Below are 18642 nucleotides of genomic sequence, written 5' to 3' on the forward strand. Positions count from 1 at the left end.
CTAACTAGAGATATACTAAGCAAGTCTACCTTAAGCTTCACACAATTATTAATGCACACAACAAGATAGGTAATACTAGTAAATCTCATCACTCAATATACAATTTCCCATTATTATATTTCCCTCATCAATCATGGATTGCTACGAGAGGTGTCATATATATAGCTACATAAGAATGGCTTGTCCTCTTTTTCCATTCTCTTTCTATGCATAATATATTTCCTTATTCTCATTTCTTTGCCCAATTTTAGAATGGCTTGTCCTCTGTTTATTTGCATAGTACAAGCTATAGAATAACATGACAATTATTTTGTGTAAAAAAGAGATAGATGTGGATGACTTGGGTTATCATGTTTGCATAAAGTTACTATGGCATTCATGATGATAAGTTATGGAGTACCAATAGATTTTATGGATCAATATATTCATATCGGTGAATGTACTGTCATAGAGAGTTTTAAAAGGTTTGTTACACCTATTTTCTGATGTTTGAGTACGTGCGGGCTCCCTGGAGGTTGCTCCCCTACGTAGATGAGGGATCTTGTGCGAGACCCTAAATGTGATGAGAAGGTGGGAGGCGATGCATGAGGGTCTCTCATCCGGTGGGAGTTGATGAGGGATCGATTGGAGAGTTGTTGTATAGTTTGGACCCTCAAAAGATGGATAGGGGGCTAGATGAGGCTTGGTTGGTGATGCTCTAATAAGGACCTAAGGCCAAGTACTCAAGTTTCATGTTTAACTACGTGTATCAATATGATCTCGATGCGGAAGCTACAAATTAATAGTAAAGCTAAAACTAAGGGTAAAAAATGGTGACCACGCGTGAGTCAATACACCTTGAATTTAATAAGAAGACTAGCTATAAAAAGAATTGAAGTGGACGGTGAAGCGTGGTCATGTTGTTTCATGACGCTCAATAATTTTCGTTTTGTTGCGTGTTTCAGTGGTAATTAAGCTTCCTCGTCAGCAGCAAGCAAGCAACATATGCAGCTTACGTGTGCACGTCCCATCAGAGTCTAGTCACCACTCACTAGTAGGTGCCCATGCATCTCTCGCCGTGAGGACCCTGATCAAGAGACGACTAACTCGGCATCGGAGCACTTGCAGGCTGTCCAGCCACACCCAGTCGCGTCTTTCAAAAACCCTTCTCCTCCAATCTCCCTCCCGCGTCGCTCAATGCAACTTTCTCCATACTCCACCCCTCCACCTACTCCCATTAAACAAACATGAAGCCACGCAAGCAAAGGCAGCACCGTGGCTGCTACAAGACGAGCAGGACGATGCTCGCCAGTCGCCGCCACACTTACGCAAACCACCACTGCTGCGCTGGCCGCCTCCGCTTCCCCTTCCGCTACCACCAAGCGGACAGCCGCCACACTCGGGAGAGGCCGGATGGCAGCGGCGGCGGGTGATATGGTGTAGGTGCGCATGTTGGAGGAAGGGGTGCTCCGGTTCGATGCATTGGAGGCAGCGCGTGCCGCGGCGGGGCCTAGCCTCTTGTTCGCCGATCCGCGGTGGCGGGAGGTGTCGTGGGAGGGAAGCGACGAGCCGACGGTTCATCCCGACGTGCGAGGTCATCGGGGCTGTCCAGTAGGTCATCCTCAAGGTACGGTACATATGTGATGTAGGGATGATCATCCTACTAGCTAATGGTTGATGTGAAAATTTAATGTTTTCTGGCCGCAATCGTTGAAAACTTAGAAATCACAAAAAAAAAGAAAAAGATGAAACTTGATCAAATGAAATGTGAATAAGATGAAATTTTGCACACACCTTGCCACAATGATGTGAAGATTTTCACAAAAATTCACCTTTAAAAGATCAAAGCTGGGTTTTAACAATTTTTAAGAGAGGTTGATTTGAGAGTCCTCGTGGGAAATTGATTGAAAGCAAAGCTTACTCATGCATCCCATGTGTCATAGCACTCAAGTGACCAAGATCAACTTCAAAAGCTTTGATCAAAGGTTTCTCAAGAATTCACAAAAAGGATAAGAAAGATCGAGGAAGCTTTGGGGCGTGGAACCAAGATAATAGAAGCTGAGCTTCAAGATATGATTTAGATACATTTTGAGCATCCCAAAAACTCACAAAAACATGCCAAATAATCAGCCAAATGAGTAGCACAAAAGCATCCCAAAATGACTAGAAAATCACTGAAAATAGAGGCCTCATAATCTAAGAGGTGGTTACTTCTCTCTAGCCTAATCTCTCTAAAACATGGAGTTCTTGGCTAATCCTAAGGAAAATAGCAATGGGAGAAAGGATGGCTAATGGGGACGGGGATCCTGATCTTCTGTCAGGTAGAGATAACTATTGTTATGGTGGAGAATGACACACCGATCTGGTTTCAGATCGAAAGATCAAACCCTGCAATCTTAGCACCACAACTCCTCTGGTTATAAACCGAGACTCGGTTCCGGTTGACCTTGCCAAGAAGGCTAACCCCTGCCTACGCAACAAAGAACACAAGCAAGAGCAAGAAAGAAAACAACCAAATTGCAGATAAATGATTAATCTCACAATGTTGGGGTCTCACAAACCGATGAACAGTGAAACTATTCTTGACAGATTAATCTAAGCAAAACCCAAACCCTAATGGAGGGGTGGTGGCTGTTTATGAAGACTCTAGGGTCATGCAAAGACCCCTGGACGCACCCCCTAATGGGCCCAAACACAATACACGGTCCAACAGACTAAAAGACGGTGTTGCAGCACCCTGGCAGATTCTAGATGCTGACTTGTTTCGATGATTCCTATTGATTCCAAAGGGCTTTTGATGTGAGACCACTTGCATTGGCTTCCTTATCTAATTAGCTTTCCATCCATAAGTGGATCATCAAAAACAGAGCCCGGACGCGCCCATGTGACCAGTTTTATGACAGACTAGTCCTAGAACCCTAGATGGGCTCCAACTTCAGTTGGACTGGGCCTCCAACTTGTGTTAGTCGTCCTTGCTGGTTTTCTCCACCTCTATACCTTTCTCCAAGTTCCTGATGACCCTCTCCTATGTTCCTAAGCAAGATAACATCATTAGGTAGTAGTCTATTCTCAAAAGTATGAAAAGGATAGCTTAAGAATGAGCTCACCTCTAAATTGAGTTGACGCATTCGAGCTCGGGTCATTGGACGTTGCATAACGGTTGAAGGATCAGCGGGTACATCCAAAGGATTGATGTCCTCATCATCCTCCCCCTATTGAAACTAAGTTGTCCTCGACTCAAGTTCATCTTCTTCTCCCAAATAAGGTTTCAAATCTGCAATGTTAAAGGTGGAACTAACCCCAAACTCGGGTGGCAACTCAAGTTTGTAGGCATTATCATTTATTTTCTCAATTATCTTATAAGGACCAGCTGATCTTGGCATTAATTTAGACTTATGTAGCTCAGGAAATCTATCTTTTCTCAAATGTAACCAAACCAAATCACCCGGTTCAAGTTTAATTTCTTTTCTACCTTTATTACCAGCAATTCTATACTTTTCATTCATTCTTTCAATATTTGCTTTAGTTGTTTCGTGCAACTTACGAATGAAATCAACACACTCTCTAGCATCACTATGTGTTCTCTCAGTGGTAGGTAAAGGCAAAACATCAATAGGAGCATGAGGGTTAAAACCATACACTACCTGAAAGGGACTTACCTTGGTGGTGGAATGTTCTGCCCTGTTATATGCAAACTCCACATGCGGCAAACACTCTTCCCACATCTTCAAATTGCGCTTCAAAATTGCTCTCAACATGGTGGACAATGTTCGATTCACTACCTCAGTTTGCCCATTAGTTTGGGGATGACAGGTTGTAGAAAACAACAGCTTGGTCCCCAATTTATTCCACAAAGTGCGCCAAAAATGACTCAAGAATTTTGCATCGCGATCTAAAACAATAGTAGAAGGCATACCATGCAAGCGAATGATTTCTTGAAAGAAAAGGTCAGCAATATGAACAGCATCATTGCTCTTATGACAAGGAATAAAATGTGCCATCTTAAAAAAATGATCAACCACCACAAAAATACTATCCCTCCCCCTCTTAGTCCTTGGCAAACCCAACACAAAATCCATAGATATATCAGCCCAAGGAGTAGAAGAAATAGGAAGAGGCATATACAAACCATGTGGGTTCAACAGCGACTTAGCTTTTTGACATGTGGCACACCGAGCCACGTACCGTTCTACATCTCGCCTCATCCTTGGGCAAAAGAAATGTGTGGACAGCACCTCCTCTGTCTTCTTGGCACCAAAATGTCCTATCAATCCACCTCCATGTGCCTCCTGCAACATCAAAAGACGAACGGAGCCAACTGGAATACATAGGCGGTTAGCTCTAAACAAAAACCCATCATTGATCATAAACTTATTCCATGTATGTCCCTCTCTACAATACAGCAACATGTCCTTAAAATCAGGATCAAGCGCATATTGTTCTTTTATTGATTCAAGCTAAAAAATCCAACAATCAAGTTGGGACAGCAAGGTATATCATCTAGACAAAGCATCAGCAATCACATTATCCTTCCCTTTCTTGTGTTTGATAATATAAGGAAAAGATTCAATAAATTCAACCCATTTAGCATGCCTACGATTCAGATTATGTTGAGAGCGAAGATACTTAAGCGATTCATGATCAGAATAAATAACAAATTCTTTAGGCCACAAATAATGATACCACGTCTCTAAAGAACGGACACATGCATACAATTCCTTATCATATGTGGAATAATTTAGAATAGGGCCATGCAATTTTTCACTAAAGTAAGCAATGGGTTTACCATCTTGCATCAAAACACCCCCAATGCCAACTCCACTAGCCTCACATTCTAGCTCAAAAGTCTTACCAAAGTTTGGAAGTTGTAGCAATGGTGCATGTGTGAGCTTGTCCTTCAAAGTGTCAAAGGACTCCTCATGTGCCTTTCCCCAATGAAACACCACCCCTTTCTTCATCAACTCATGCAATGGGGCAACAATGGTGTTGAAATCTTTGACGAACCGGCGGTAGAATCCCGCAAGACCAAGAAAACTCCTCACCTGTGTGACGGTTTGGGGAACCGGCCAGCTCTTTATGGCTTCAATTTTCATCTCATCCACCTCAATTCCCTATGGAGTTACAACATAGCCAAGAAAAGAAACTCGATCCGTGCAAAAGATGCACTTCTCAAGGTTACCAAATAAACGTGCATCATGTAAAGCATTAAAAACAACACGTAAGTGATCCATATGTTCAACAAAAGACTTGTTGTAAATCAATATATCATCAAAGTAAACTACCACAAAACAACCAATAAAAGCTCTTAAAACCTCATTCATTAAGCGCATGAAAGTGCTAGGTGCATTTGTTAAACCAAAAGGCGTTAGTAACCACTCATACAACCCAAATTTAGTTTTAAACGTGGTTTTCCATTCATCTCCAAGTTTCATTCTAATTTGGTGGTATCCACTTTACAAGTCAATCTTGGTGAAAATTATAGAGCCACACAACTCATCAAGCATGTCGTCTAGCCTAGGAATAGGATGACGATACCAAATAGTAATATTATTGATGGCTCTACAATCAACACACATACGCCAAGTTCCATCTTTCTTAGGAACCAAAAGTATAGGAACGACACAAGGACTAAGGCTTTCACGTACATACCCATGGTCCAAAAGGTCTTGGACTTGCCGCTGAATTTCCTTAGTCTCCTCAGGATTGGATCAATAGGCAGCACAGTTGGGCAAGGTTGCTCCCGGAATCAAATCGATTTGATGCTCTATCCCTCTCATAGGTGGCAGCCCTAGGGGTATCTTAGCTAGAAAATTTTTCTCATACTCCTGCAAAAGGTTAGTGACAGTAGGAGGCACCAAACTAACAATATCATCAAGCGAAAACATAGCTTGTTTGCATACCAAAGCATAGCAAATATCATCATCAGAAATTTCAGCAAAGTCACATTTTGTTGCAAGCATAACACCACCCTTCAATTTAATCCCCTCGGCCTTAGAAATAGATATAGACTTATCCTTTTTAGGTGGGAGAATAGAATTAGCAACTTGCTGATTTTTAGATTGAACATCATTCAAACTAGCAGTGCGTTCTCTATCAGCTTGTACAATTTGAGCAGGGGTCAAAGGTACCAAAGTAATTTTCTTTCCTCTATGCACAAAAGTGTATTTATTACTTCTACCATGGTGTGTAGCATCATTGTCATGTTCCCAAGGATGACCCAATAAGAGTGAACAGGCTTGCATAGGTACCACATCACAATCAACAGAATCAACATAAGAACTAATGGAAAATGAAACTCTGCAAGTTTGTGTTACCTTTCCTTTTCCATAATCATTTAGCCACTGAATATGGTATGGACGTGGGTGTGGGCATGTGGTCAAGCCAAGATTCTTGACCAAATCAGAACTCACCAAATTATTGTAGCTACCTCCATCAATAATGACACGTGCTCGATGGTTGCTGATGATGAAGAAAATCTAGAACAAGTTATGGCGTTGTAGCTTCTCAGGTTGCTGTACTTGTGAGCTGAGCACCCGCTATACAATGATGCTCCTATAGGCCATTGTGGCCTCGTCACCAAGGACTTCGCCGCCCTCCTCATCTGTATCTTTGTCTTCTTCATCTTCAATGTCAGAGGTACTAATGTAACCATCTTTTGTAGCAATGTATGCCCACTAACTTGGGTAGTCCTTCTACACATGGCCAATTTCATGGCAGTGATGGCACTGAATGCATGAAGTGCGTCCCATCGATGCAACAAATGAGGCACTCTTGGCAGGCACCTACAAAGAATTTTTACCTAAATCTAAAGGTCGTGCGAGAGGTGCCTTAGGTGTAGTGATAACTCCAGAGGCAGCTAGTCGCTTGCTCGCTGGTGGAGGTGCCCAAAAAGTGGTTGGCTTGGTCAGCCCTAAAGATAGTGCCGAGCGTGGCGTGTATGTGGTGCTGACCTTGCTCTTGCTTTGCTATTCATACCCCTGCAATTCCTTTTCTACAAGCATAGCGAACTAAAACAATTGGTTGATAGTGTGAAATTCTTTATAATCAACAATGTCCTGAATCTCACGCCTCAAACCCGAATAAAAATGACAAATGGAATCTTTGTTCCCCTCCACAACACTACAACACATCAATCCCTTTTGGAGCTCACCATAGTAATCATGTACATATTTCTCTCCTTGTTCTAAACGCATCAATTTCTTACGCAAGTCTCTATGATAAGGAGGAACAAAACAATCATGCATAGCCATCTTAAGTTCTTCCCATGTACCAGGTAAAACATTCTGTGCAGCTAGCCCATTCCACCAAATAATGGAAAAGTCCTTAAACTCACTAGTAGCTTGTTGAACTCTATGTTGCTCAAGCACAATGTGGGCACTAAACTTTTGTTCTACCATCATCTCCCAATCAAGATATCCCTCAACATCATAATGACCCAAAAAGATGGTATTGTGAACTTAATCTTAGCATAAGGATCATCGGTCACACGATGATTATTACCTTGATGGTGGTGGACACCACCCATACCTGTCGTGTTACAGTGAATACATCGTCGTAATCTTGCTTGTCGGAAGACTGCTTGATCTATGTTCCCATTGGCATCATACACCGTGTCTTCTGGCAAGAGACCATCGGTGTTGCTGCCGAAGACGTCATTGTTGACCGCCATAAAGGTTTCCAACTCAGTAACCTTGTCGGTTAGCGTGGAAATTCATTTGTCTAATCTCTCCATGTTGTTGCCAATGTTGAGTTCAATGAGTGCATCAGTGATGGCCTTCCTGATGGCCTCATTCATTCTTTGTTGGGCATTCTTTACAGCAGCTTGCAGTTGCTCTTGGCTGACACACTCATTGAAATCCTTGGGATTGTTATCTCTAGTCTGATCATCTCCTGCCATTGTAAACACAAAAATAGGAACAAATGGTGAAAGTTATCCGTACCAAATGACTACATGGTTGCAGTGGTGTCACTTTTCACAGCAAGTGGAAGTGTCTTACCAAGCTCTTATAAAGTTCTTACCAACACAAGCAGTGGGCGGTACAACCGGTGGTTGGTTTGTGATACCTGTGAGGCAGTGGCACCGAGATTGCAAGGGCCTTTTTCTGTACTAATCTAAAGAGTTTGTGAAGCTTGGAAGGTACACAAAGAATAATATGTATATTTGGCACACAAGTCAGTAACAGAAAGTAATGCTAAATTATAGTCCAAAGTACTTATTCTCGTTAATGGTCTAAAATGTTCCAAGTGCCAAGTGTGTGTCAAACAAGTATGGTGGATAGCAAGAGCAACACGAACAAGGCACCAGACAGCACACGCTAACACAACTCACTTTGGCCTTCTCTATGTTCTCCTTTAGATATTGTTCCTCTTTTGCCCCTGTCTCTTTTCTATTTTTTTGGGTTGTCATTATTTTTTTCGGAAACTTCGACATTTTCTTTTAATTTTTTTGATATTTTTTCACTTAGGAGCACAAAACAAGTAACCACAGAAAATATGAGCTTAAACAAGTGAAAGACACGGCCTGTGGAAAATTCAAAAGACATGCTCAAAATTGACAAAAAGCTTGTGACCACGAAAAGAGGATTTTGTGACTAGTTTTTGGCCAAAATAAAATTTTTTGACCCTAAAAAAGCAGGGGATGAACGGATCCAAATTTTTTTCTGATCGATTTTGATATATGGAACATCGAAATCTGAGTTCGTATGCGAAAGCTAGACCAGTTTTGAGACCTAACTCCGAATTAGAGGACAAAATGGGAACAATACACACAAAATTGGTCATGGCAGCAAGAATTTGATGGAAACGATGGGAAAACACATGAACTGGATTCTAACATGACCTAACCAGCAACAAGACCTCGACCAGGACACAAACTCAACACGACGAACTCTGAAACTAAAATGTGCAAATGCAATGGCGTGGAAGGTTCTAGGATAGGAAAAAAACAAGTATGGCACTGGACTATGGGACGAATGTGAAACACTCAAAACTAGGGGATAAATGTGAACCTTATGGTATACCTTAGCTCTGAATACCACTTAATGGGGACAGGGATCCCAATCTTCCATTAGGTAGAGGTAACTATCGTTGTGGCGGAGAATGACACACCGATCCGACTTTAGATCGAAAGATCGAGCCCTGCAATCTTAGCACCACAACTCCTCTGGTTATCAACTGAGACTCAGTTCTAGTTGACCTTGCCAAGAAGGCTAACCCCTGCCTACGCAATGAAGAACACAAGCAAGAGCAAGAAAGAAAACAACCAAATTGCAGATGAATGATTAATCTCACAATGTTGGAGTCTCACAAATCGATGAATGGTGAAACTATTCTTGACAGATTAATCTAAGCAAAATTCAAACCCTAATGGAGGGGTGGCGGCTATTTATGAAGACTCTAGGGTCATGCAAAGACCCCTGGATGCACCCCCTAATGGGCCCAAACATGATACATGGTCCAATGGACCAAAAGACGGTGTCGCAGCACCCTGGTAGATTCTGGATGCTGACTTGTTTCGATGATTCCCATTGATTACAAAGGACTTTTGACATGAGACCACTTGCATTAGATTCCTTATCTAATTAGCTTTCCATCCATATGTGGATCATCAAAAATGGAGCCCGGACGCGTCTGTGTGACTAGTTTTATGTCAAACTGGTCCTAGAACCTGAGATGGGCTCCAACTTCAGTTGGATTGGGCCTCCAGCTTGTGTTGGTCGTCCTTGCTGGTCTTCTCCACCTCTATACCTTTCTCCAAGTTCCTCATGACCCTCTCCTATGCTCCTAAGCAAGATAACATCATTAGGTAGTAGTCTATTCTCAAAAGTATGAAAAGGATAGCTTAAGAACGAGCTCACCTCTAAATTGAGTTGACACATTCGAGCTCGAGTCATTGGACCTTACATAACGGTTGAAGGATCAGCGAGTACATCTGAAGGAGTGATGTCCTCATCAATGGAAGTCTTGGGCAACCACTTTTCTTAATTATAGGGTTATTATATATGTCAATAATGCCCCTAGGTTTAGACTTTAACCACTTAGCCACTAGGGGTGAAACGGTCCAACTTGATTTTCATGAATTGGACGGCCACGAGCCCTTCATGAAGTCGCTTCGTCTGGACACAAGCTCTCTAATGATGCCATGTGCGATCCTGAGATTCTTCCCCTAGTTTCCAAACTCAGAAACCACTCCACCTATAGTTCTGAGGTTGAAACTACCAAAACCCTCCAGGCTACGCAGCTGCTATGCAAAGCCTCTAATGTCAATGCGTGTCCTCCATGTCCTCAGCCTGGTGGTCCACCAAGTGCTCACAATGCCTTGCCACCTTGACTTGGTCCAAACTCAGCTTAGACACTGATCACACTGTCTTCATCACCGTCTTACATGTACTCTTGCTTGATGACATGTCCAAGTGATAGATGTACACAGTCTATCCTCCGGCCACTAGTCCTTCGGTCCAAGCCTCCGTGTCAACCCTTCACTCCTCATGATCCATCGTGCATAGACTCCTACTTCACCTTCTCTATTGTCATCAACCGTCTCACGCTCAACACCTATACATCCACAAGCCAAGAGACATGTTACACATACAATTCATACCTTGGTTAGTCACACACACATTTAACCAAAGCTCTGATCACCACCTAGACAACCACTCATCACTCACACATGGTCATATCTCAACCATGTGTTTGCATAGCGAGGCAGAGCCAGGCGAGTGGTGGCCATAGCCCACTAGGCCATGGCTATGGCCAGCCAATGATAGCTGGGGCAGCCAGAGGCCTCTAGGCTTGGCTAGGGTATGCAAGAAGAGATTAGGGAAAAGAAATATTGGGAGAAGTTGCCCCCCAATGCAGATTGGAAGTAACCCTCCACATGTATTTTTCCACACATCAATCGGTTTTTAAGTGCTAAAACATTGGTAGGAGTTAAGATAAGTAGTTGTTGGAGAGAACTTTTTTCAATTCCGCAAAAACCAAGATTGGAAGTAGGCTTTGAGAAGCATTGCCACACCTGGTTTTAAGGACAAAACTAGATACACACCATATGTGTGCCCAGGAATTCAAATCACACATATAGTTACAAATGAAGGGGTAATATCAAAGACAATGCCTTTATTACATAGCGCATAAATGTTTGTTACAAAAGACATAGTATTACTTTACAGTGTATACTATAACTCTATTCTTCTGGTGAAGCCTCCAACACCACAGGAATAATCAACTAGTTCATCACAAGCCTAACACCTCTTGGAAAACTCCACTGAATAACCTCCATCTAGTACCCAACTGGGATTTTGCCAAAGTATTGAAATAAAAACAAGCATAAGCTACTACCGCTTAGCAAGTATAACATGAGGGGATGCCGGCTCAAAAGGCTTGACATGGCTAAACTCTGGTAAGCACTTTTAGTTGGTCATCTTTTATTATTGATCATAAGTTGCTAAGTTATGCTTAGGCTCCCAAATATGAATAGTTAGAGATATTGTCAATTTTATTCATAACCCAAACCATCCTAGTAACCAACTATTCAGTAAGGGTCCAGGCCGCTTGTATCCATGAGAACGATGGATATACCAGTTTTACACTCTGCAGAGGTTGTACACTTTCACCTTGAGTCGTGTTGCCCATATGCCTAGATTAATTACTCCCAAAACACTTCCATCTAATTATGTAACACCCGGTTTTAAGGACAAAACCTGATGCACACCATATGTGAGCCCTGGTAATCAAACCTCACATATAGCTACAAATGAAGGGGCAGTATCAATTCACAATGCTTAATATATTGCAAACTTAGCAAAAGAGATAACCTTAGAAAGCAATCAACAGATAGACAACTCTGATCTCCGGGTGCAGACTTCACTCCCCTGGATCCAACTGACTGGTTGATCACAAGCCTACATCCTTTAGATTCTAGCAAACCGATATTCAGCCTGAGGTGTGGGGGAAATTGCAAGGGTGAGTCCATGTCGAACTCAGCAAATATAACAACAAGGTAGTGTATTCCATAACCACATGATCAATGAACATGAATAATCAATATCTTAAACAATTAACATAAATGATCATCTTAACAAGTAGAAGTCATCATCTCTTATGTAAGGGTTCCAAGGCCGCTTGTATCCGTGAGCACGGCTAGTATACCAGTTTATTAAACTCTGCGCAGAGGTGTACACTTTCACTGTGAGTCGTGATTTGCCCTTTCGCCCGAGGTGATCAGCCTCTTAACCCACTACCAAGGAAGGTCGGCAGGGTTCACTATGAAGCCTTTCAAAGGTTCCGTCTAACCGGGAAGGGCCGCAGGGTCATCGGATATAGGAACCCCCCTTCCAAAAAAATAAAAGGCCGCTTCCATAGCTAGGCTCAACAGGACAGAGGCTGTCCTATACCCAACTCGTAGTATCCTCTAAGCCGGCTAGAAAAAGACCTCATACTGAGCTAAAGCCAGAGCCATATAGCCCTCACAGCTGTACTGTATGTCCTGGATGATCACTTACAAGACAAGTCCTTATGTTGCTAAAAAGTCATCTTGTTTATGTTTATAGCATATTCATTAATCAAGTTTCAAGATCATGGTCACAGAAAGAAAACCCAAAGCTATACTTGCCTTAGTCTTGCTTTACACCCAAAGCAACTTGCTTCAGAAGCCTCACTCTATCTTCAATTCTGCAACTTCTGTAGCTTCGGTACTCAGCTTCTGATCACCGGCGCTTACCAACAATTCTGGTTCTACTCGCGGATCAAAGCACACCAACAAACATACAAGGAAACAAAGTAGACTAAGAACAGCAGAGCAAGAGCTTTAAAACAACGTGCTAAGAGAGAGCTCGTTGCTACAGTCAAAGAAACGCAAGAAACACCGATAACCAAACTATCTTTAAAAGAAACGACTAACGGAGTTTTAAATTATACAAGAAAAGAGATGACTACAAGCTCGATTAATTTTAGTTAAACAAAATCAGAGAGTGGTTATTAGTTCAGATTAGTCAAATCATAATTCAATTTAAAAGCCAAGTTAAATCTAGTCATATGTCACCTATCAATTTTGTTATATATTTAAGCAAATTAAACACTAACTTTGAAAAATAAAAGGACATGTGAAACACCTACTCAAACTACATATCATGCAGCTTAAGCTAAATAACTTATAACTCAAAAGTACATTGATGATAACAATTAATCATATTAATATTTATATATAAAATACCAAAGTATAAAACCTATATATTGATTTTTAGTTATGAAACTAGTTGCATGTATATATAAATTAAACCAACATGTTTAACTATATATGGAAAAACATATTAAAGTCATTTTAAATTTACTTTACAAAAGAAATAAATATTTGAGAGCATCTACGTCTAATATATGTAATATGGTTAAACTAATCATATTTTAATGTATAAACTAGCATGTATTATTTAACCAAAATAAACTTTAGCTTTTCAAAATAAAAGAACATGTGAGAACCTCTAATAGAACTGTATCTGACGTCTTGTTAAACTAAGCAAACTTATAATACATATATATGACTTTTAAATTGGAAAACTAGTCGCAGGCATATTAATCCATTTAATATTCTATTTATAAAATTTACAAGCATGTAACATGATTAAAGTCATTGCTATCATATAGTTTACATCGGCATGGTCGCAACACAAAAAGAATGGAATTACAACTCTACGTTGCTTTTAATTAGAAAACAATTAAATTAGTACTAATCAAATTATATTTAAATCAATAAATTCATAATTGGGTGACATAAGATACGTTAGTGCTACTGCTTAGAGCGCGACTTTACGAAACTAACGCGACAAGAACTACTCGAACCGGATTTAAAACGAAGAAACGGAGTTTAAAGACTAGGTGGCAAACTCGTAATTACATCGTCTTGTACCTTGTGTCATCCTCCCGATCTGAGCCTGAGCATGGTGATGGCCTGCTGCTAACGTGCGCAGGGGGAGGGGCTTGGGCTGTTGCAGATCGTAGCTTCCTTGGCCATTGGAGAGGCTACTGCTGTCCTCGTAGGGAAAGGAAGGGCCTCAGTCTGGGATTTTTCATATAGAGAGGAATATGGATATCGACGAGCTCTGAAGACATAAGATGAACTGATATAAGAAGATAACTTTGCATTGATCTAGAAGGAAACGGGTAGAATTTTGAATAAAGAAATAATTGACGCATGATTGAGTATAAGTAGATGAGGCATGCATGTGTCAGCAGTAGTCAAAGGCATAGTGTAATTCCCAGCGAGGAAAGAAAATATGGAGATGTGCTCAAGATGATTGTATGTGTATATGTATTTTCATTGTATTTTCTGGATTTGTTTTTCTAAAGGAAAACGGCAAGAAAACAACATGTGATGTCATCAAGGCTAGATATGATGTCATGAAAGCTAAAGATATCATCAAAGCTAGGAACTGGAGAGAGCATGCTTGCACGGTGCAGTGCAACTATGGCCAGCGATGGAGCTAGCTTCGACCGAGTTCTATGAAAGGAACCTACATGCCTCGTTTTGCTATGGGACCAATACCGGGAGATTGAGGGGGCAAAGGAGCTCGATGGTGGTAGACTGGTAGAGTCACGTCGCACCCGCAGAGGTCGCTCGGCGGAGCGGCGGCAGCTTCCTGCGATACATGGACTGCGGCGTGCGTGAGCAAAATAGAGAGGAAGAGGCCAAGAGAGGAGGTAAGAGCATCAGCAGCTTCGTCACCTCGACGTGGGGGCTCGGCTACGATGAGTTGTGAGCGTTGGAGACGCGGAGGACAGCAACGATCGATGCAGCGGTGGCGGACGTGGTCTGCTCGATCGGCGAGATCCCAAAACGAGCCGTAGAGCTAGATAGCTATAATTAGGGCTAGGGGCGTCGGATCGTTGGAACAGTGAATCGAGCACGGCTGCGGTTGGTGTCGGCGTTGTGGGCTCTGGGATGGGGCGGCAACGAGCAGCGCGGCGGCGACGGCGAGAGGAGAAAATCAAATTTACTACACGAGGGATTTTCCCCACGGTAGTTTTGGTGTACTTTGCCCAAGGGGTTGGTTGATATATATAGGAAGAAAACTCCCCACATCTACATCAACTAGCAATATGGTACTAATTGATGTTGCACCCTCCACCTTTACTAATAGGCCTAATTAATTATTAAAGCCCATTAGTAAATAAAGACATGGGCCTTTGGGCATGAGAAAATCTGAGATATTTCATTATTTTCGGAATTAATTAATTTCATGGATAAAATAATTCTAGAAAAGTCCAGAATTGAATTTTAAGCCACGAAAAATACTCCGAAGGCTCCAAAAATTTAGGGAAAATTCTCAGAGATACTTTAGAACAAGACGAACCCAAATAAAGTATTTGGAGCTCATGAAAAGATATTTTGGAGCATTTAAAAATTAGATTATGCTCACAAACAAATGAGAACAAGTTCCGGAAAAAGCCAAAGAAATTCCCGAGGTATCCATGGAGATAGGTTGATGAATAGTGAGCAGGAAGGAGTGATTTGGATTTCATGGAAAAGATTTTAGGATACTTCTCAAGCAAATATTAAGTCGGAAAACAAGGAATTTGATCGGTGAGAAAGACTAAGAATTGCTGGAGAAAGAAGATCGACCTACTAAACGCATTTTTAAAATCTTTTCTCACAACATGAAATAAATCAACAACCAAGCATCACATCAAACAATAGCTGGTCAAATTAATTTGGAAAAGCTTGAAAATTCATATTTTTCCTATAACTAAGTTCACGCTAGTTCAAACTAAGATTGGTAAATTTTATCCAAATATCAAAACATTTATTTTAATTAGTGTTTTCTATGCACAACCCAAAATTAGAAATTTTGGGGTGTGACAAATTGACACTGCACACCTCTCTTGTTGTTGTAATTGCCTTGCATACAACTTCTTTTCCTGACTTGGATGTCAAGTGTACTATACCATTCTCACATTGAATAATAGTTGTTCATGGATTTAGCTAATCCATTCTAAGAATTACATCTATGCTAGAAGACTTCAGCACAATCGGATTTGTCGAAAACTCTACCCCACTTATTTCAACTCTTACACTAGGACACATTAGAGTAGCTTGCATATCCCCACAAGGTGAGTCAACTAACACCTGTTTCTTCATAGGACACTTTGGTATATTGTGCTCCTTAACAAAATGATGTGCAATGAAGGAATGTGAAGCTCCAGAATCAAACAAAACTGATGCAGGGCTAGAGTTGACTAGACACATGCCAAACACAACATCTAGGGCTTCTTGTGTAGATTCTATCATCACATAATTGACTCTACCTTGCACATGAGTCTATTGTTTATGGTTTCCATTGTGGGATTGTTGCTTGTTCGACTTCTTTGGACACTGACTCGCATAATGACCGGGCTCAACATAGCGGTAGCACTTCTTGCCTGAAGAGGGGGTGTTGGGCATACTATCCTTCATTGGAGTGTTGATGAGGGGTTCTTGGGGTGGACTCTGGTTCACATACTAGTGCTCTTGCTGGTATTGAGGAAGTTGTTGAGGAGGATCAAAATCCCATTGACTAGTTGGTTCCTAGTACCTCTGCTAAAACTCTTACTGGGGAGTGTAGCGGGGGCATGTGTTGCTACCTACAGATTGGCTTTTAATTCTTCTTTTCTTCTCTTCCATTTCCTGACGCTTGTTCTCAATCAAAATGGCCCTATTCACCAAAGTTTGGAAGTCAGGGTACACAACAGTCATCAACTGTAGTTGAAGTTCGTCATTCAAATCTTTCAAGAAGCGTTTTTTATTCTTGGAATAATTAACCACCTCTCCTGGAGCATAACGTGTCAGCTGAGTGAATTTGTTATGATACTCTCACACTGTCATTGAGCCTTGTTTCAAGTTGAGGAACTCCTCCTCCTTGATCTCCACCAAAGCTTCTGGAACATGATAAGATCTAAAGGCATTCTTGAAATCTTCCCAACAAATCTAATTTACATCTTTCTCAATCTGAAATAGTCCCCACCAGTCTGAAGCTACTCCTTGAAGTTGACCAGAGGCATAAAGCACTTTTTGATGGTCATTACACTGAGCTATGTTAAGTTGTCGCTCCACAGCTCTAAGCTAGTCATCAGCTTCTAGTGGGTCACTTGCATGAGAGAATGTCAGCGGATGTCCCTTCATAAATTCACCATGCTTGTCCCTTGGTGGTGCTTGATGTGATTTGGTGCATACATTCTGAACATAGGTCTGTAACAATTGAGTCTGTGTCATCATAGATTGCTCTATAGAAAGAGGATTTGGTGGCGGTGGATTAGCATTGGGGGGCATTCCTTCTGGCATCACGTGAAGTAGTTCTCCTAGTAGAAACCATCTGTTTGAAACATTTAGCACAATTATTGGTTGTAATCCATGATCCAAAAGTAGTTCACATGATAAAACAATCAATCTAACATTTTCTAGACTAGAACTACCAATAATAGTTTAGAAAGACAGCCATATCTCAAGTTCCAGAAATCATATGAAGGCATTCCCTATTAGGCTAGAAAGCTTATGAAATTCTCTACAATTTTTGTATAGACAACCTTGCCAGATTTTGTGGTTAATTTAGTCAGAAATAGAACACACCCGGAACTGTTTAGACTCCTTGATAGTGCATAAACTTCAACTTGTAGAGGTCATAACTCCCAGACCATAATAGATATGAAGATGATTCTAGTGGCATATGAAAGATACAGAAGTCTTCTTTCATCCATAAAACTTTCATGACTTTTGGGCATCTACCTTTGGAGATATAACCCAATGAACACTGACTACTCAGAAAACAGCATGCCCAAAGATGAGAAAAACCAACCCAACTATCTAATCATTGGTCCTTATGCCTTATCATGTAAACTAAATGAAATTATGAGCATAACCCATAAAATCATTGCAATCATTACAAAGATCCAAATCAAGCATGACCATCAAGACAACCATTCAAACATTAAATGTTCACATTTCAAGCATAAGGGCTCAAAATTATGCTGCTTCACCTTCATGTTGCGCAAGAATGTGGTAAGTGATACCTCTAAAAGCAACGCAAAGCAAGGATGGAGGTAGGGACAAAATTTATAGCAACTAGGAGGAGATGAACAGCAAAGACAAGTATATAGTATAGGAGAAAATAGCAAGGTTTATAGATCAAGGAGTTCATAGCAAATTCTGAACCTTAAAACAACCATTTTTTAACTAGGCTTGTGTCCTACAGTCGACATAGCTCTGATACCACTTTGTCGCACCTGGTTTTAAGGAAAAAATCAGATACACACCATATGTGTGGCTAGGAATTCGAATCACACATATAGTTACAAATGAAGGGGTAATATCAAAGACAATGCCTTTATTACATGGCACATAAATGTTTGTTACAAAAGACATAGTCTTACTTTACAATGTATACTATAACTCTATTCTTCTGGCGAAGCCTCCAACACCACAGGAATAGTCAACTAGTTGATCACAAGCCTAACACCTCTTGGAAAACTCCACTGAAGAACCTCCATCTGGTACCCAACCGGGATTTTGCCAAAGTATTGAAATAAAACAAGCGTAAGCTACTACCGCTTAGCAAGTATAACATGAGGGGATGCAGGCTCAAAAGGCTTGACACGGCTGAGCTATGGGAAGCACTTTTAGTTGGTCATATTTTATTATTG

The 18642-nt window shown here is 41.1% G+C and overlaps 1 pseudogene; it reads left to right on the forward strand.

Annotated features, from left to right (window-relative positions):
- Positions 1–1392: 1392 nt before the first annotated feature.
- The window catches only part of LOC136548397 (uncharacterized), a 124150-nt pseudogene continuing 106900 nt past the window's right edge, over positions 1393–18642 (forward strand).

This window comes from Miscanthus floridulus, chromosome 4 (genome assembly GCF_019320115.1).
Source record: "Miscanthus floridulus cultivar M001 chromosome 4, ASM1932011v1, whole genome shotgun sequence".
NCBI classification, from domain to species: Eukaryota; Viridiplantae; Streptophyta; class Magnoliopsida; order Poales; family Poaceae; genus Miscanthus; species Miscanthus floridulus.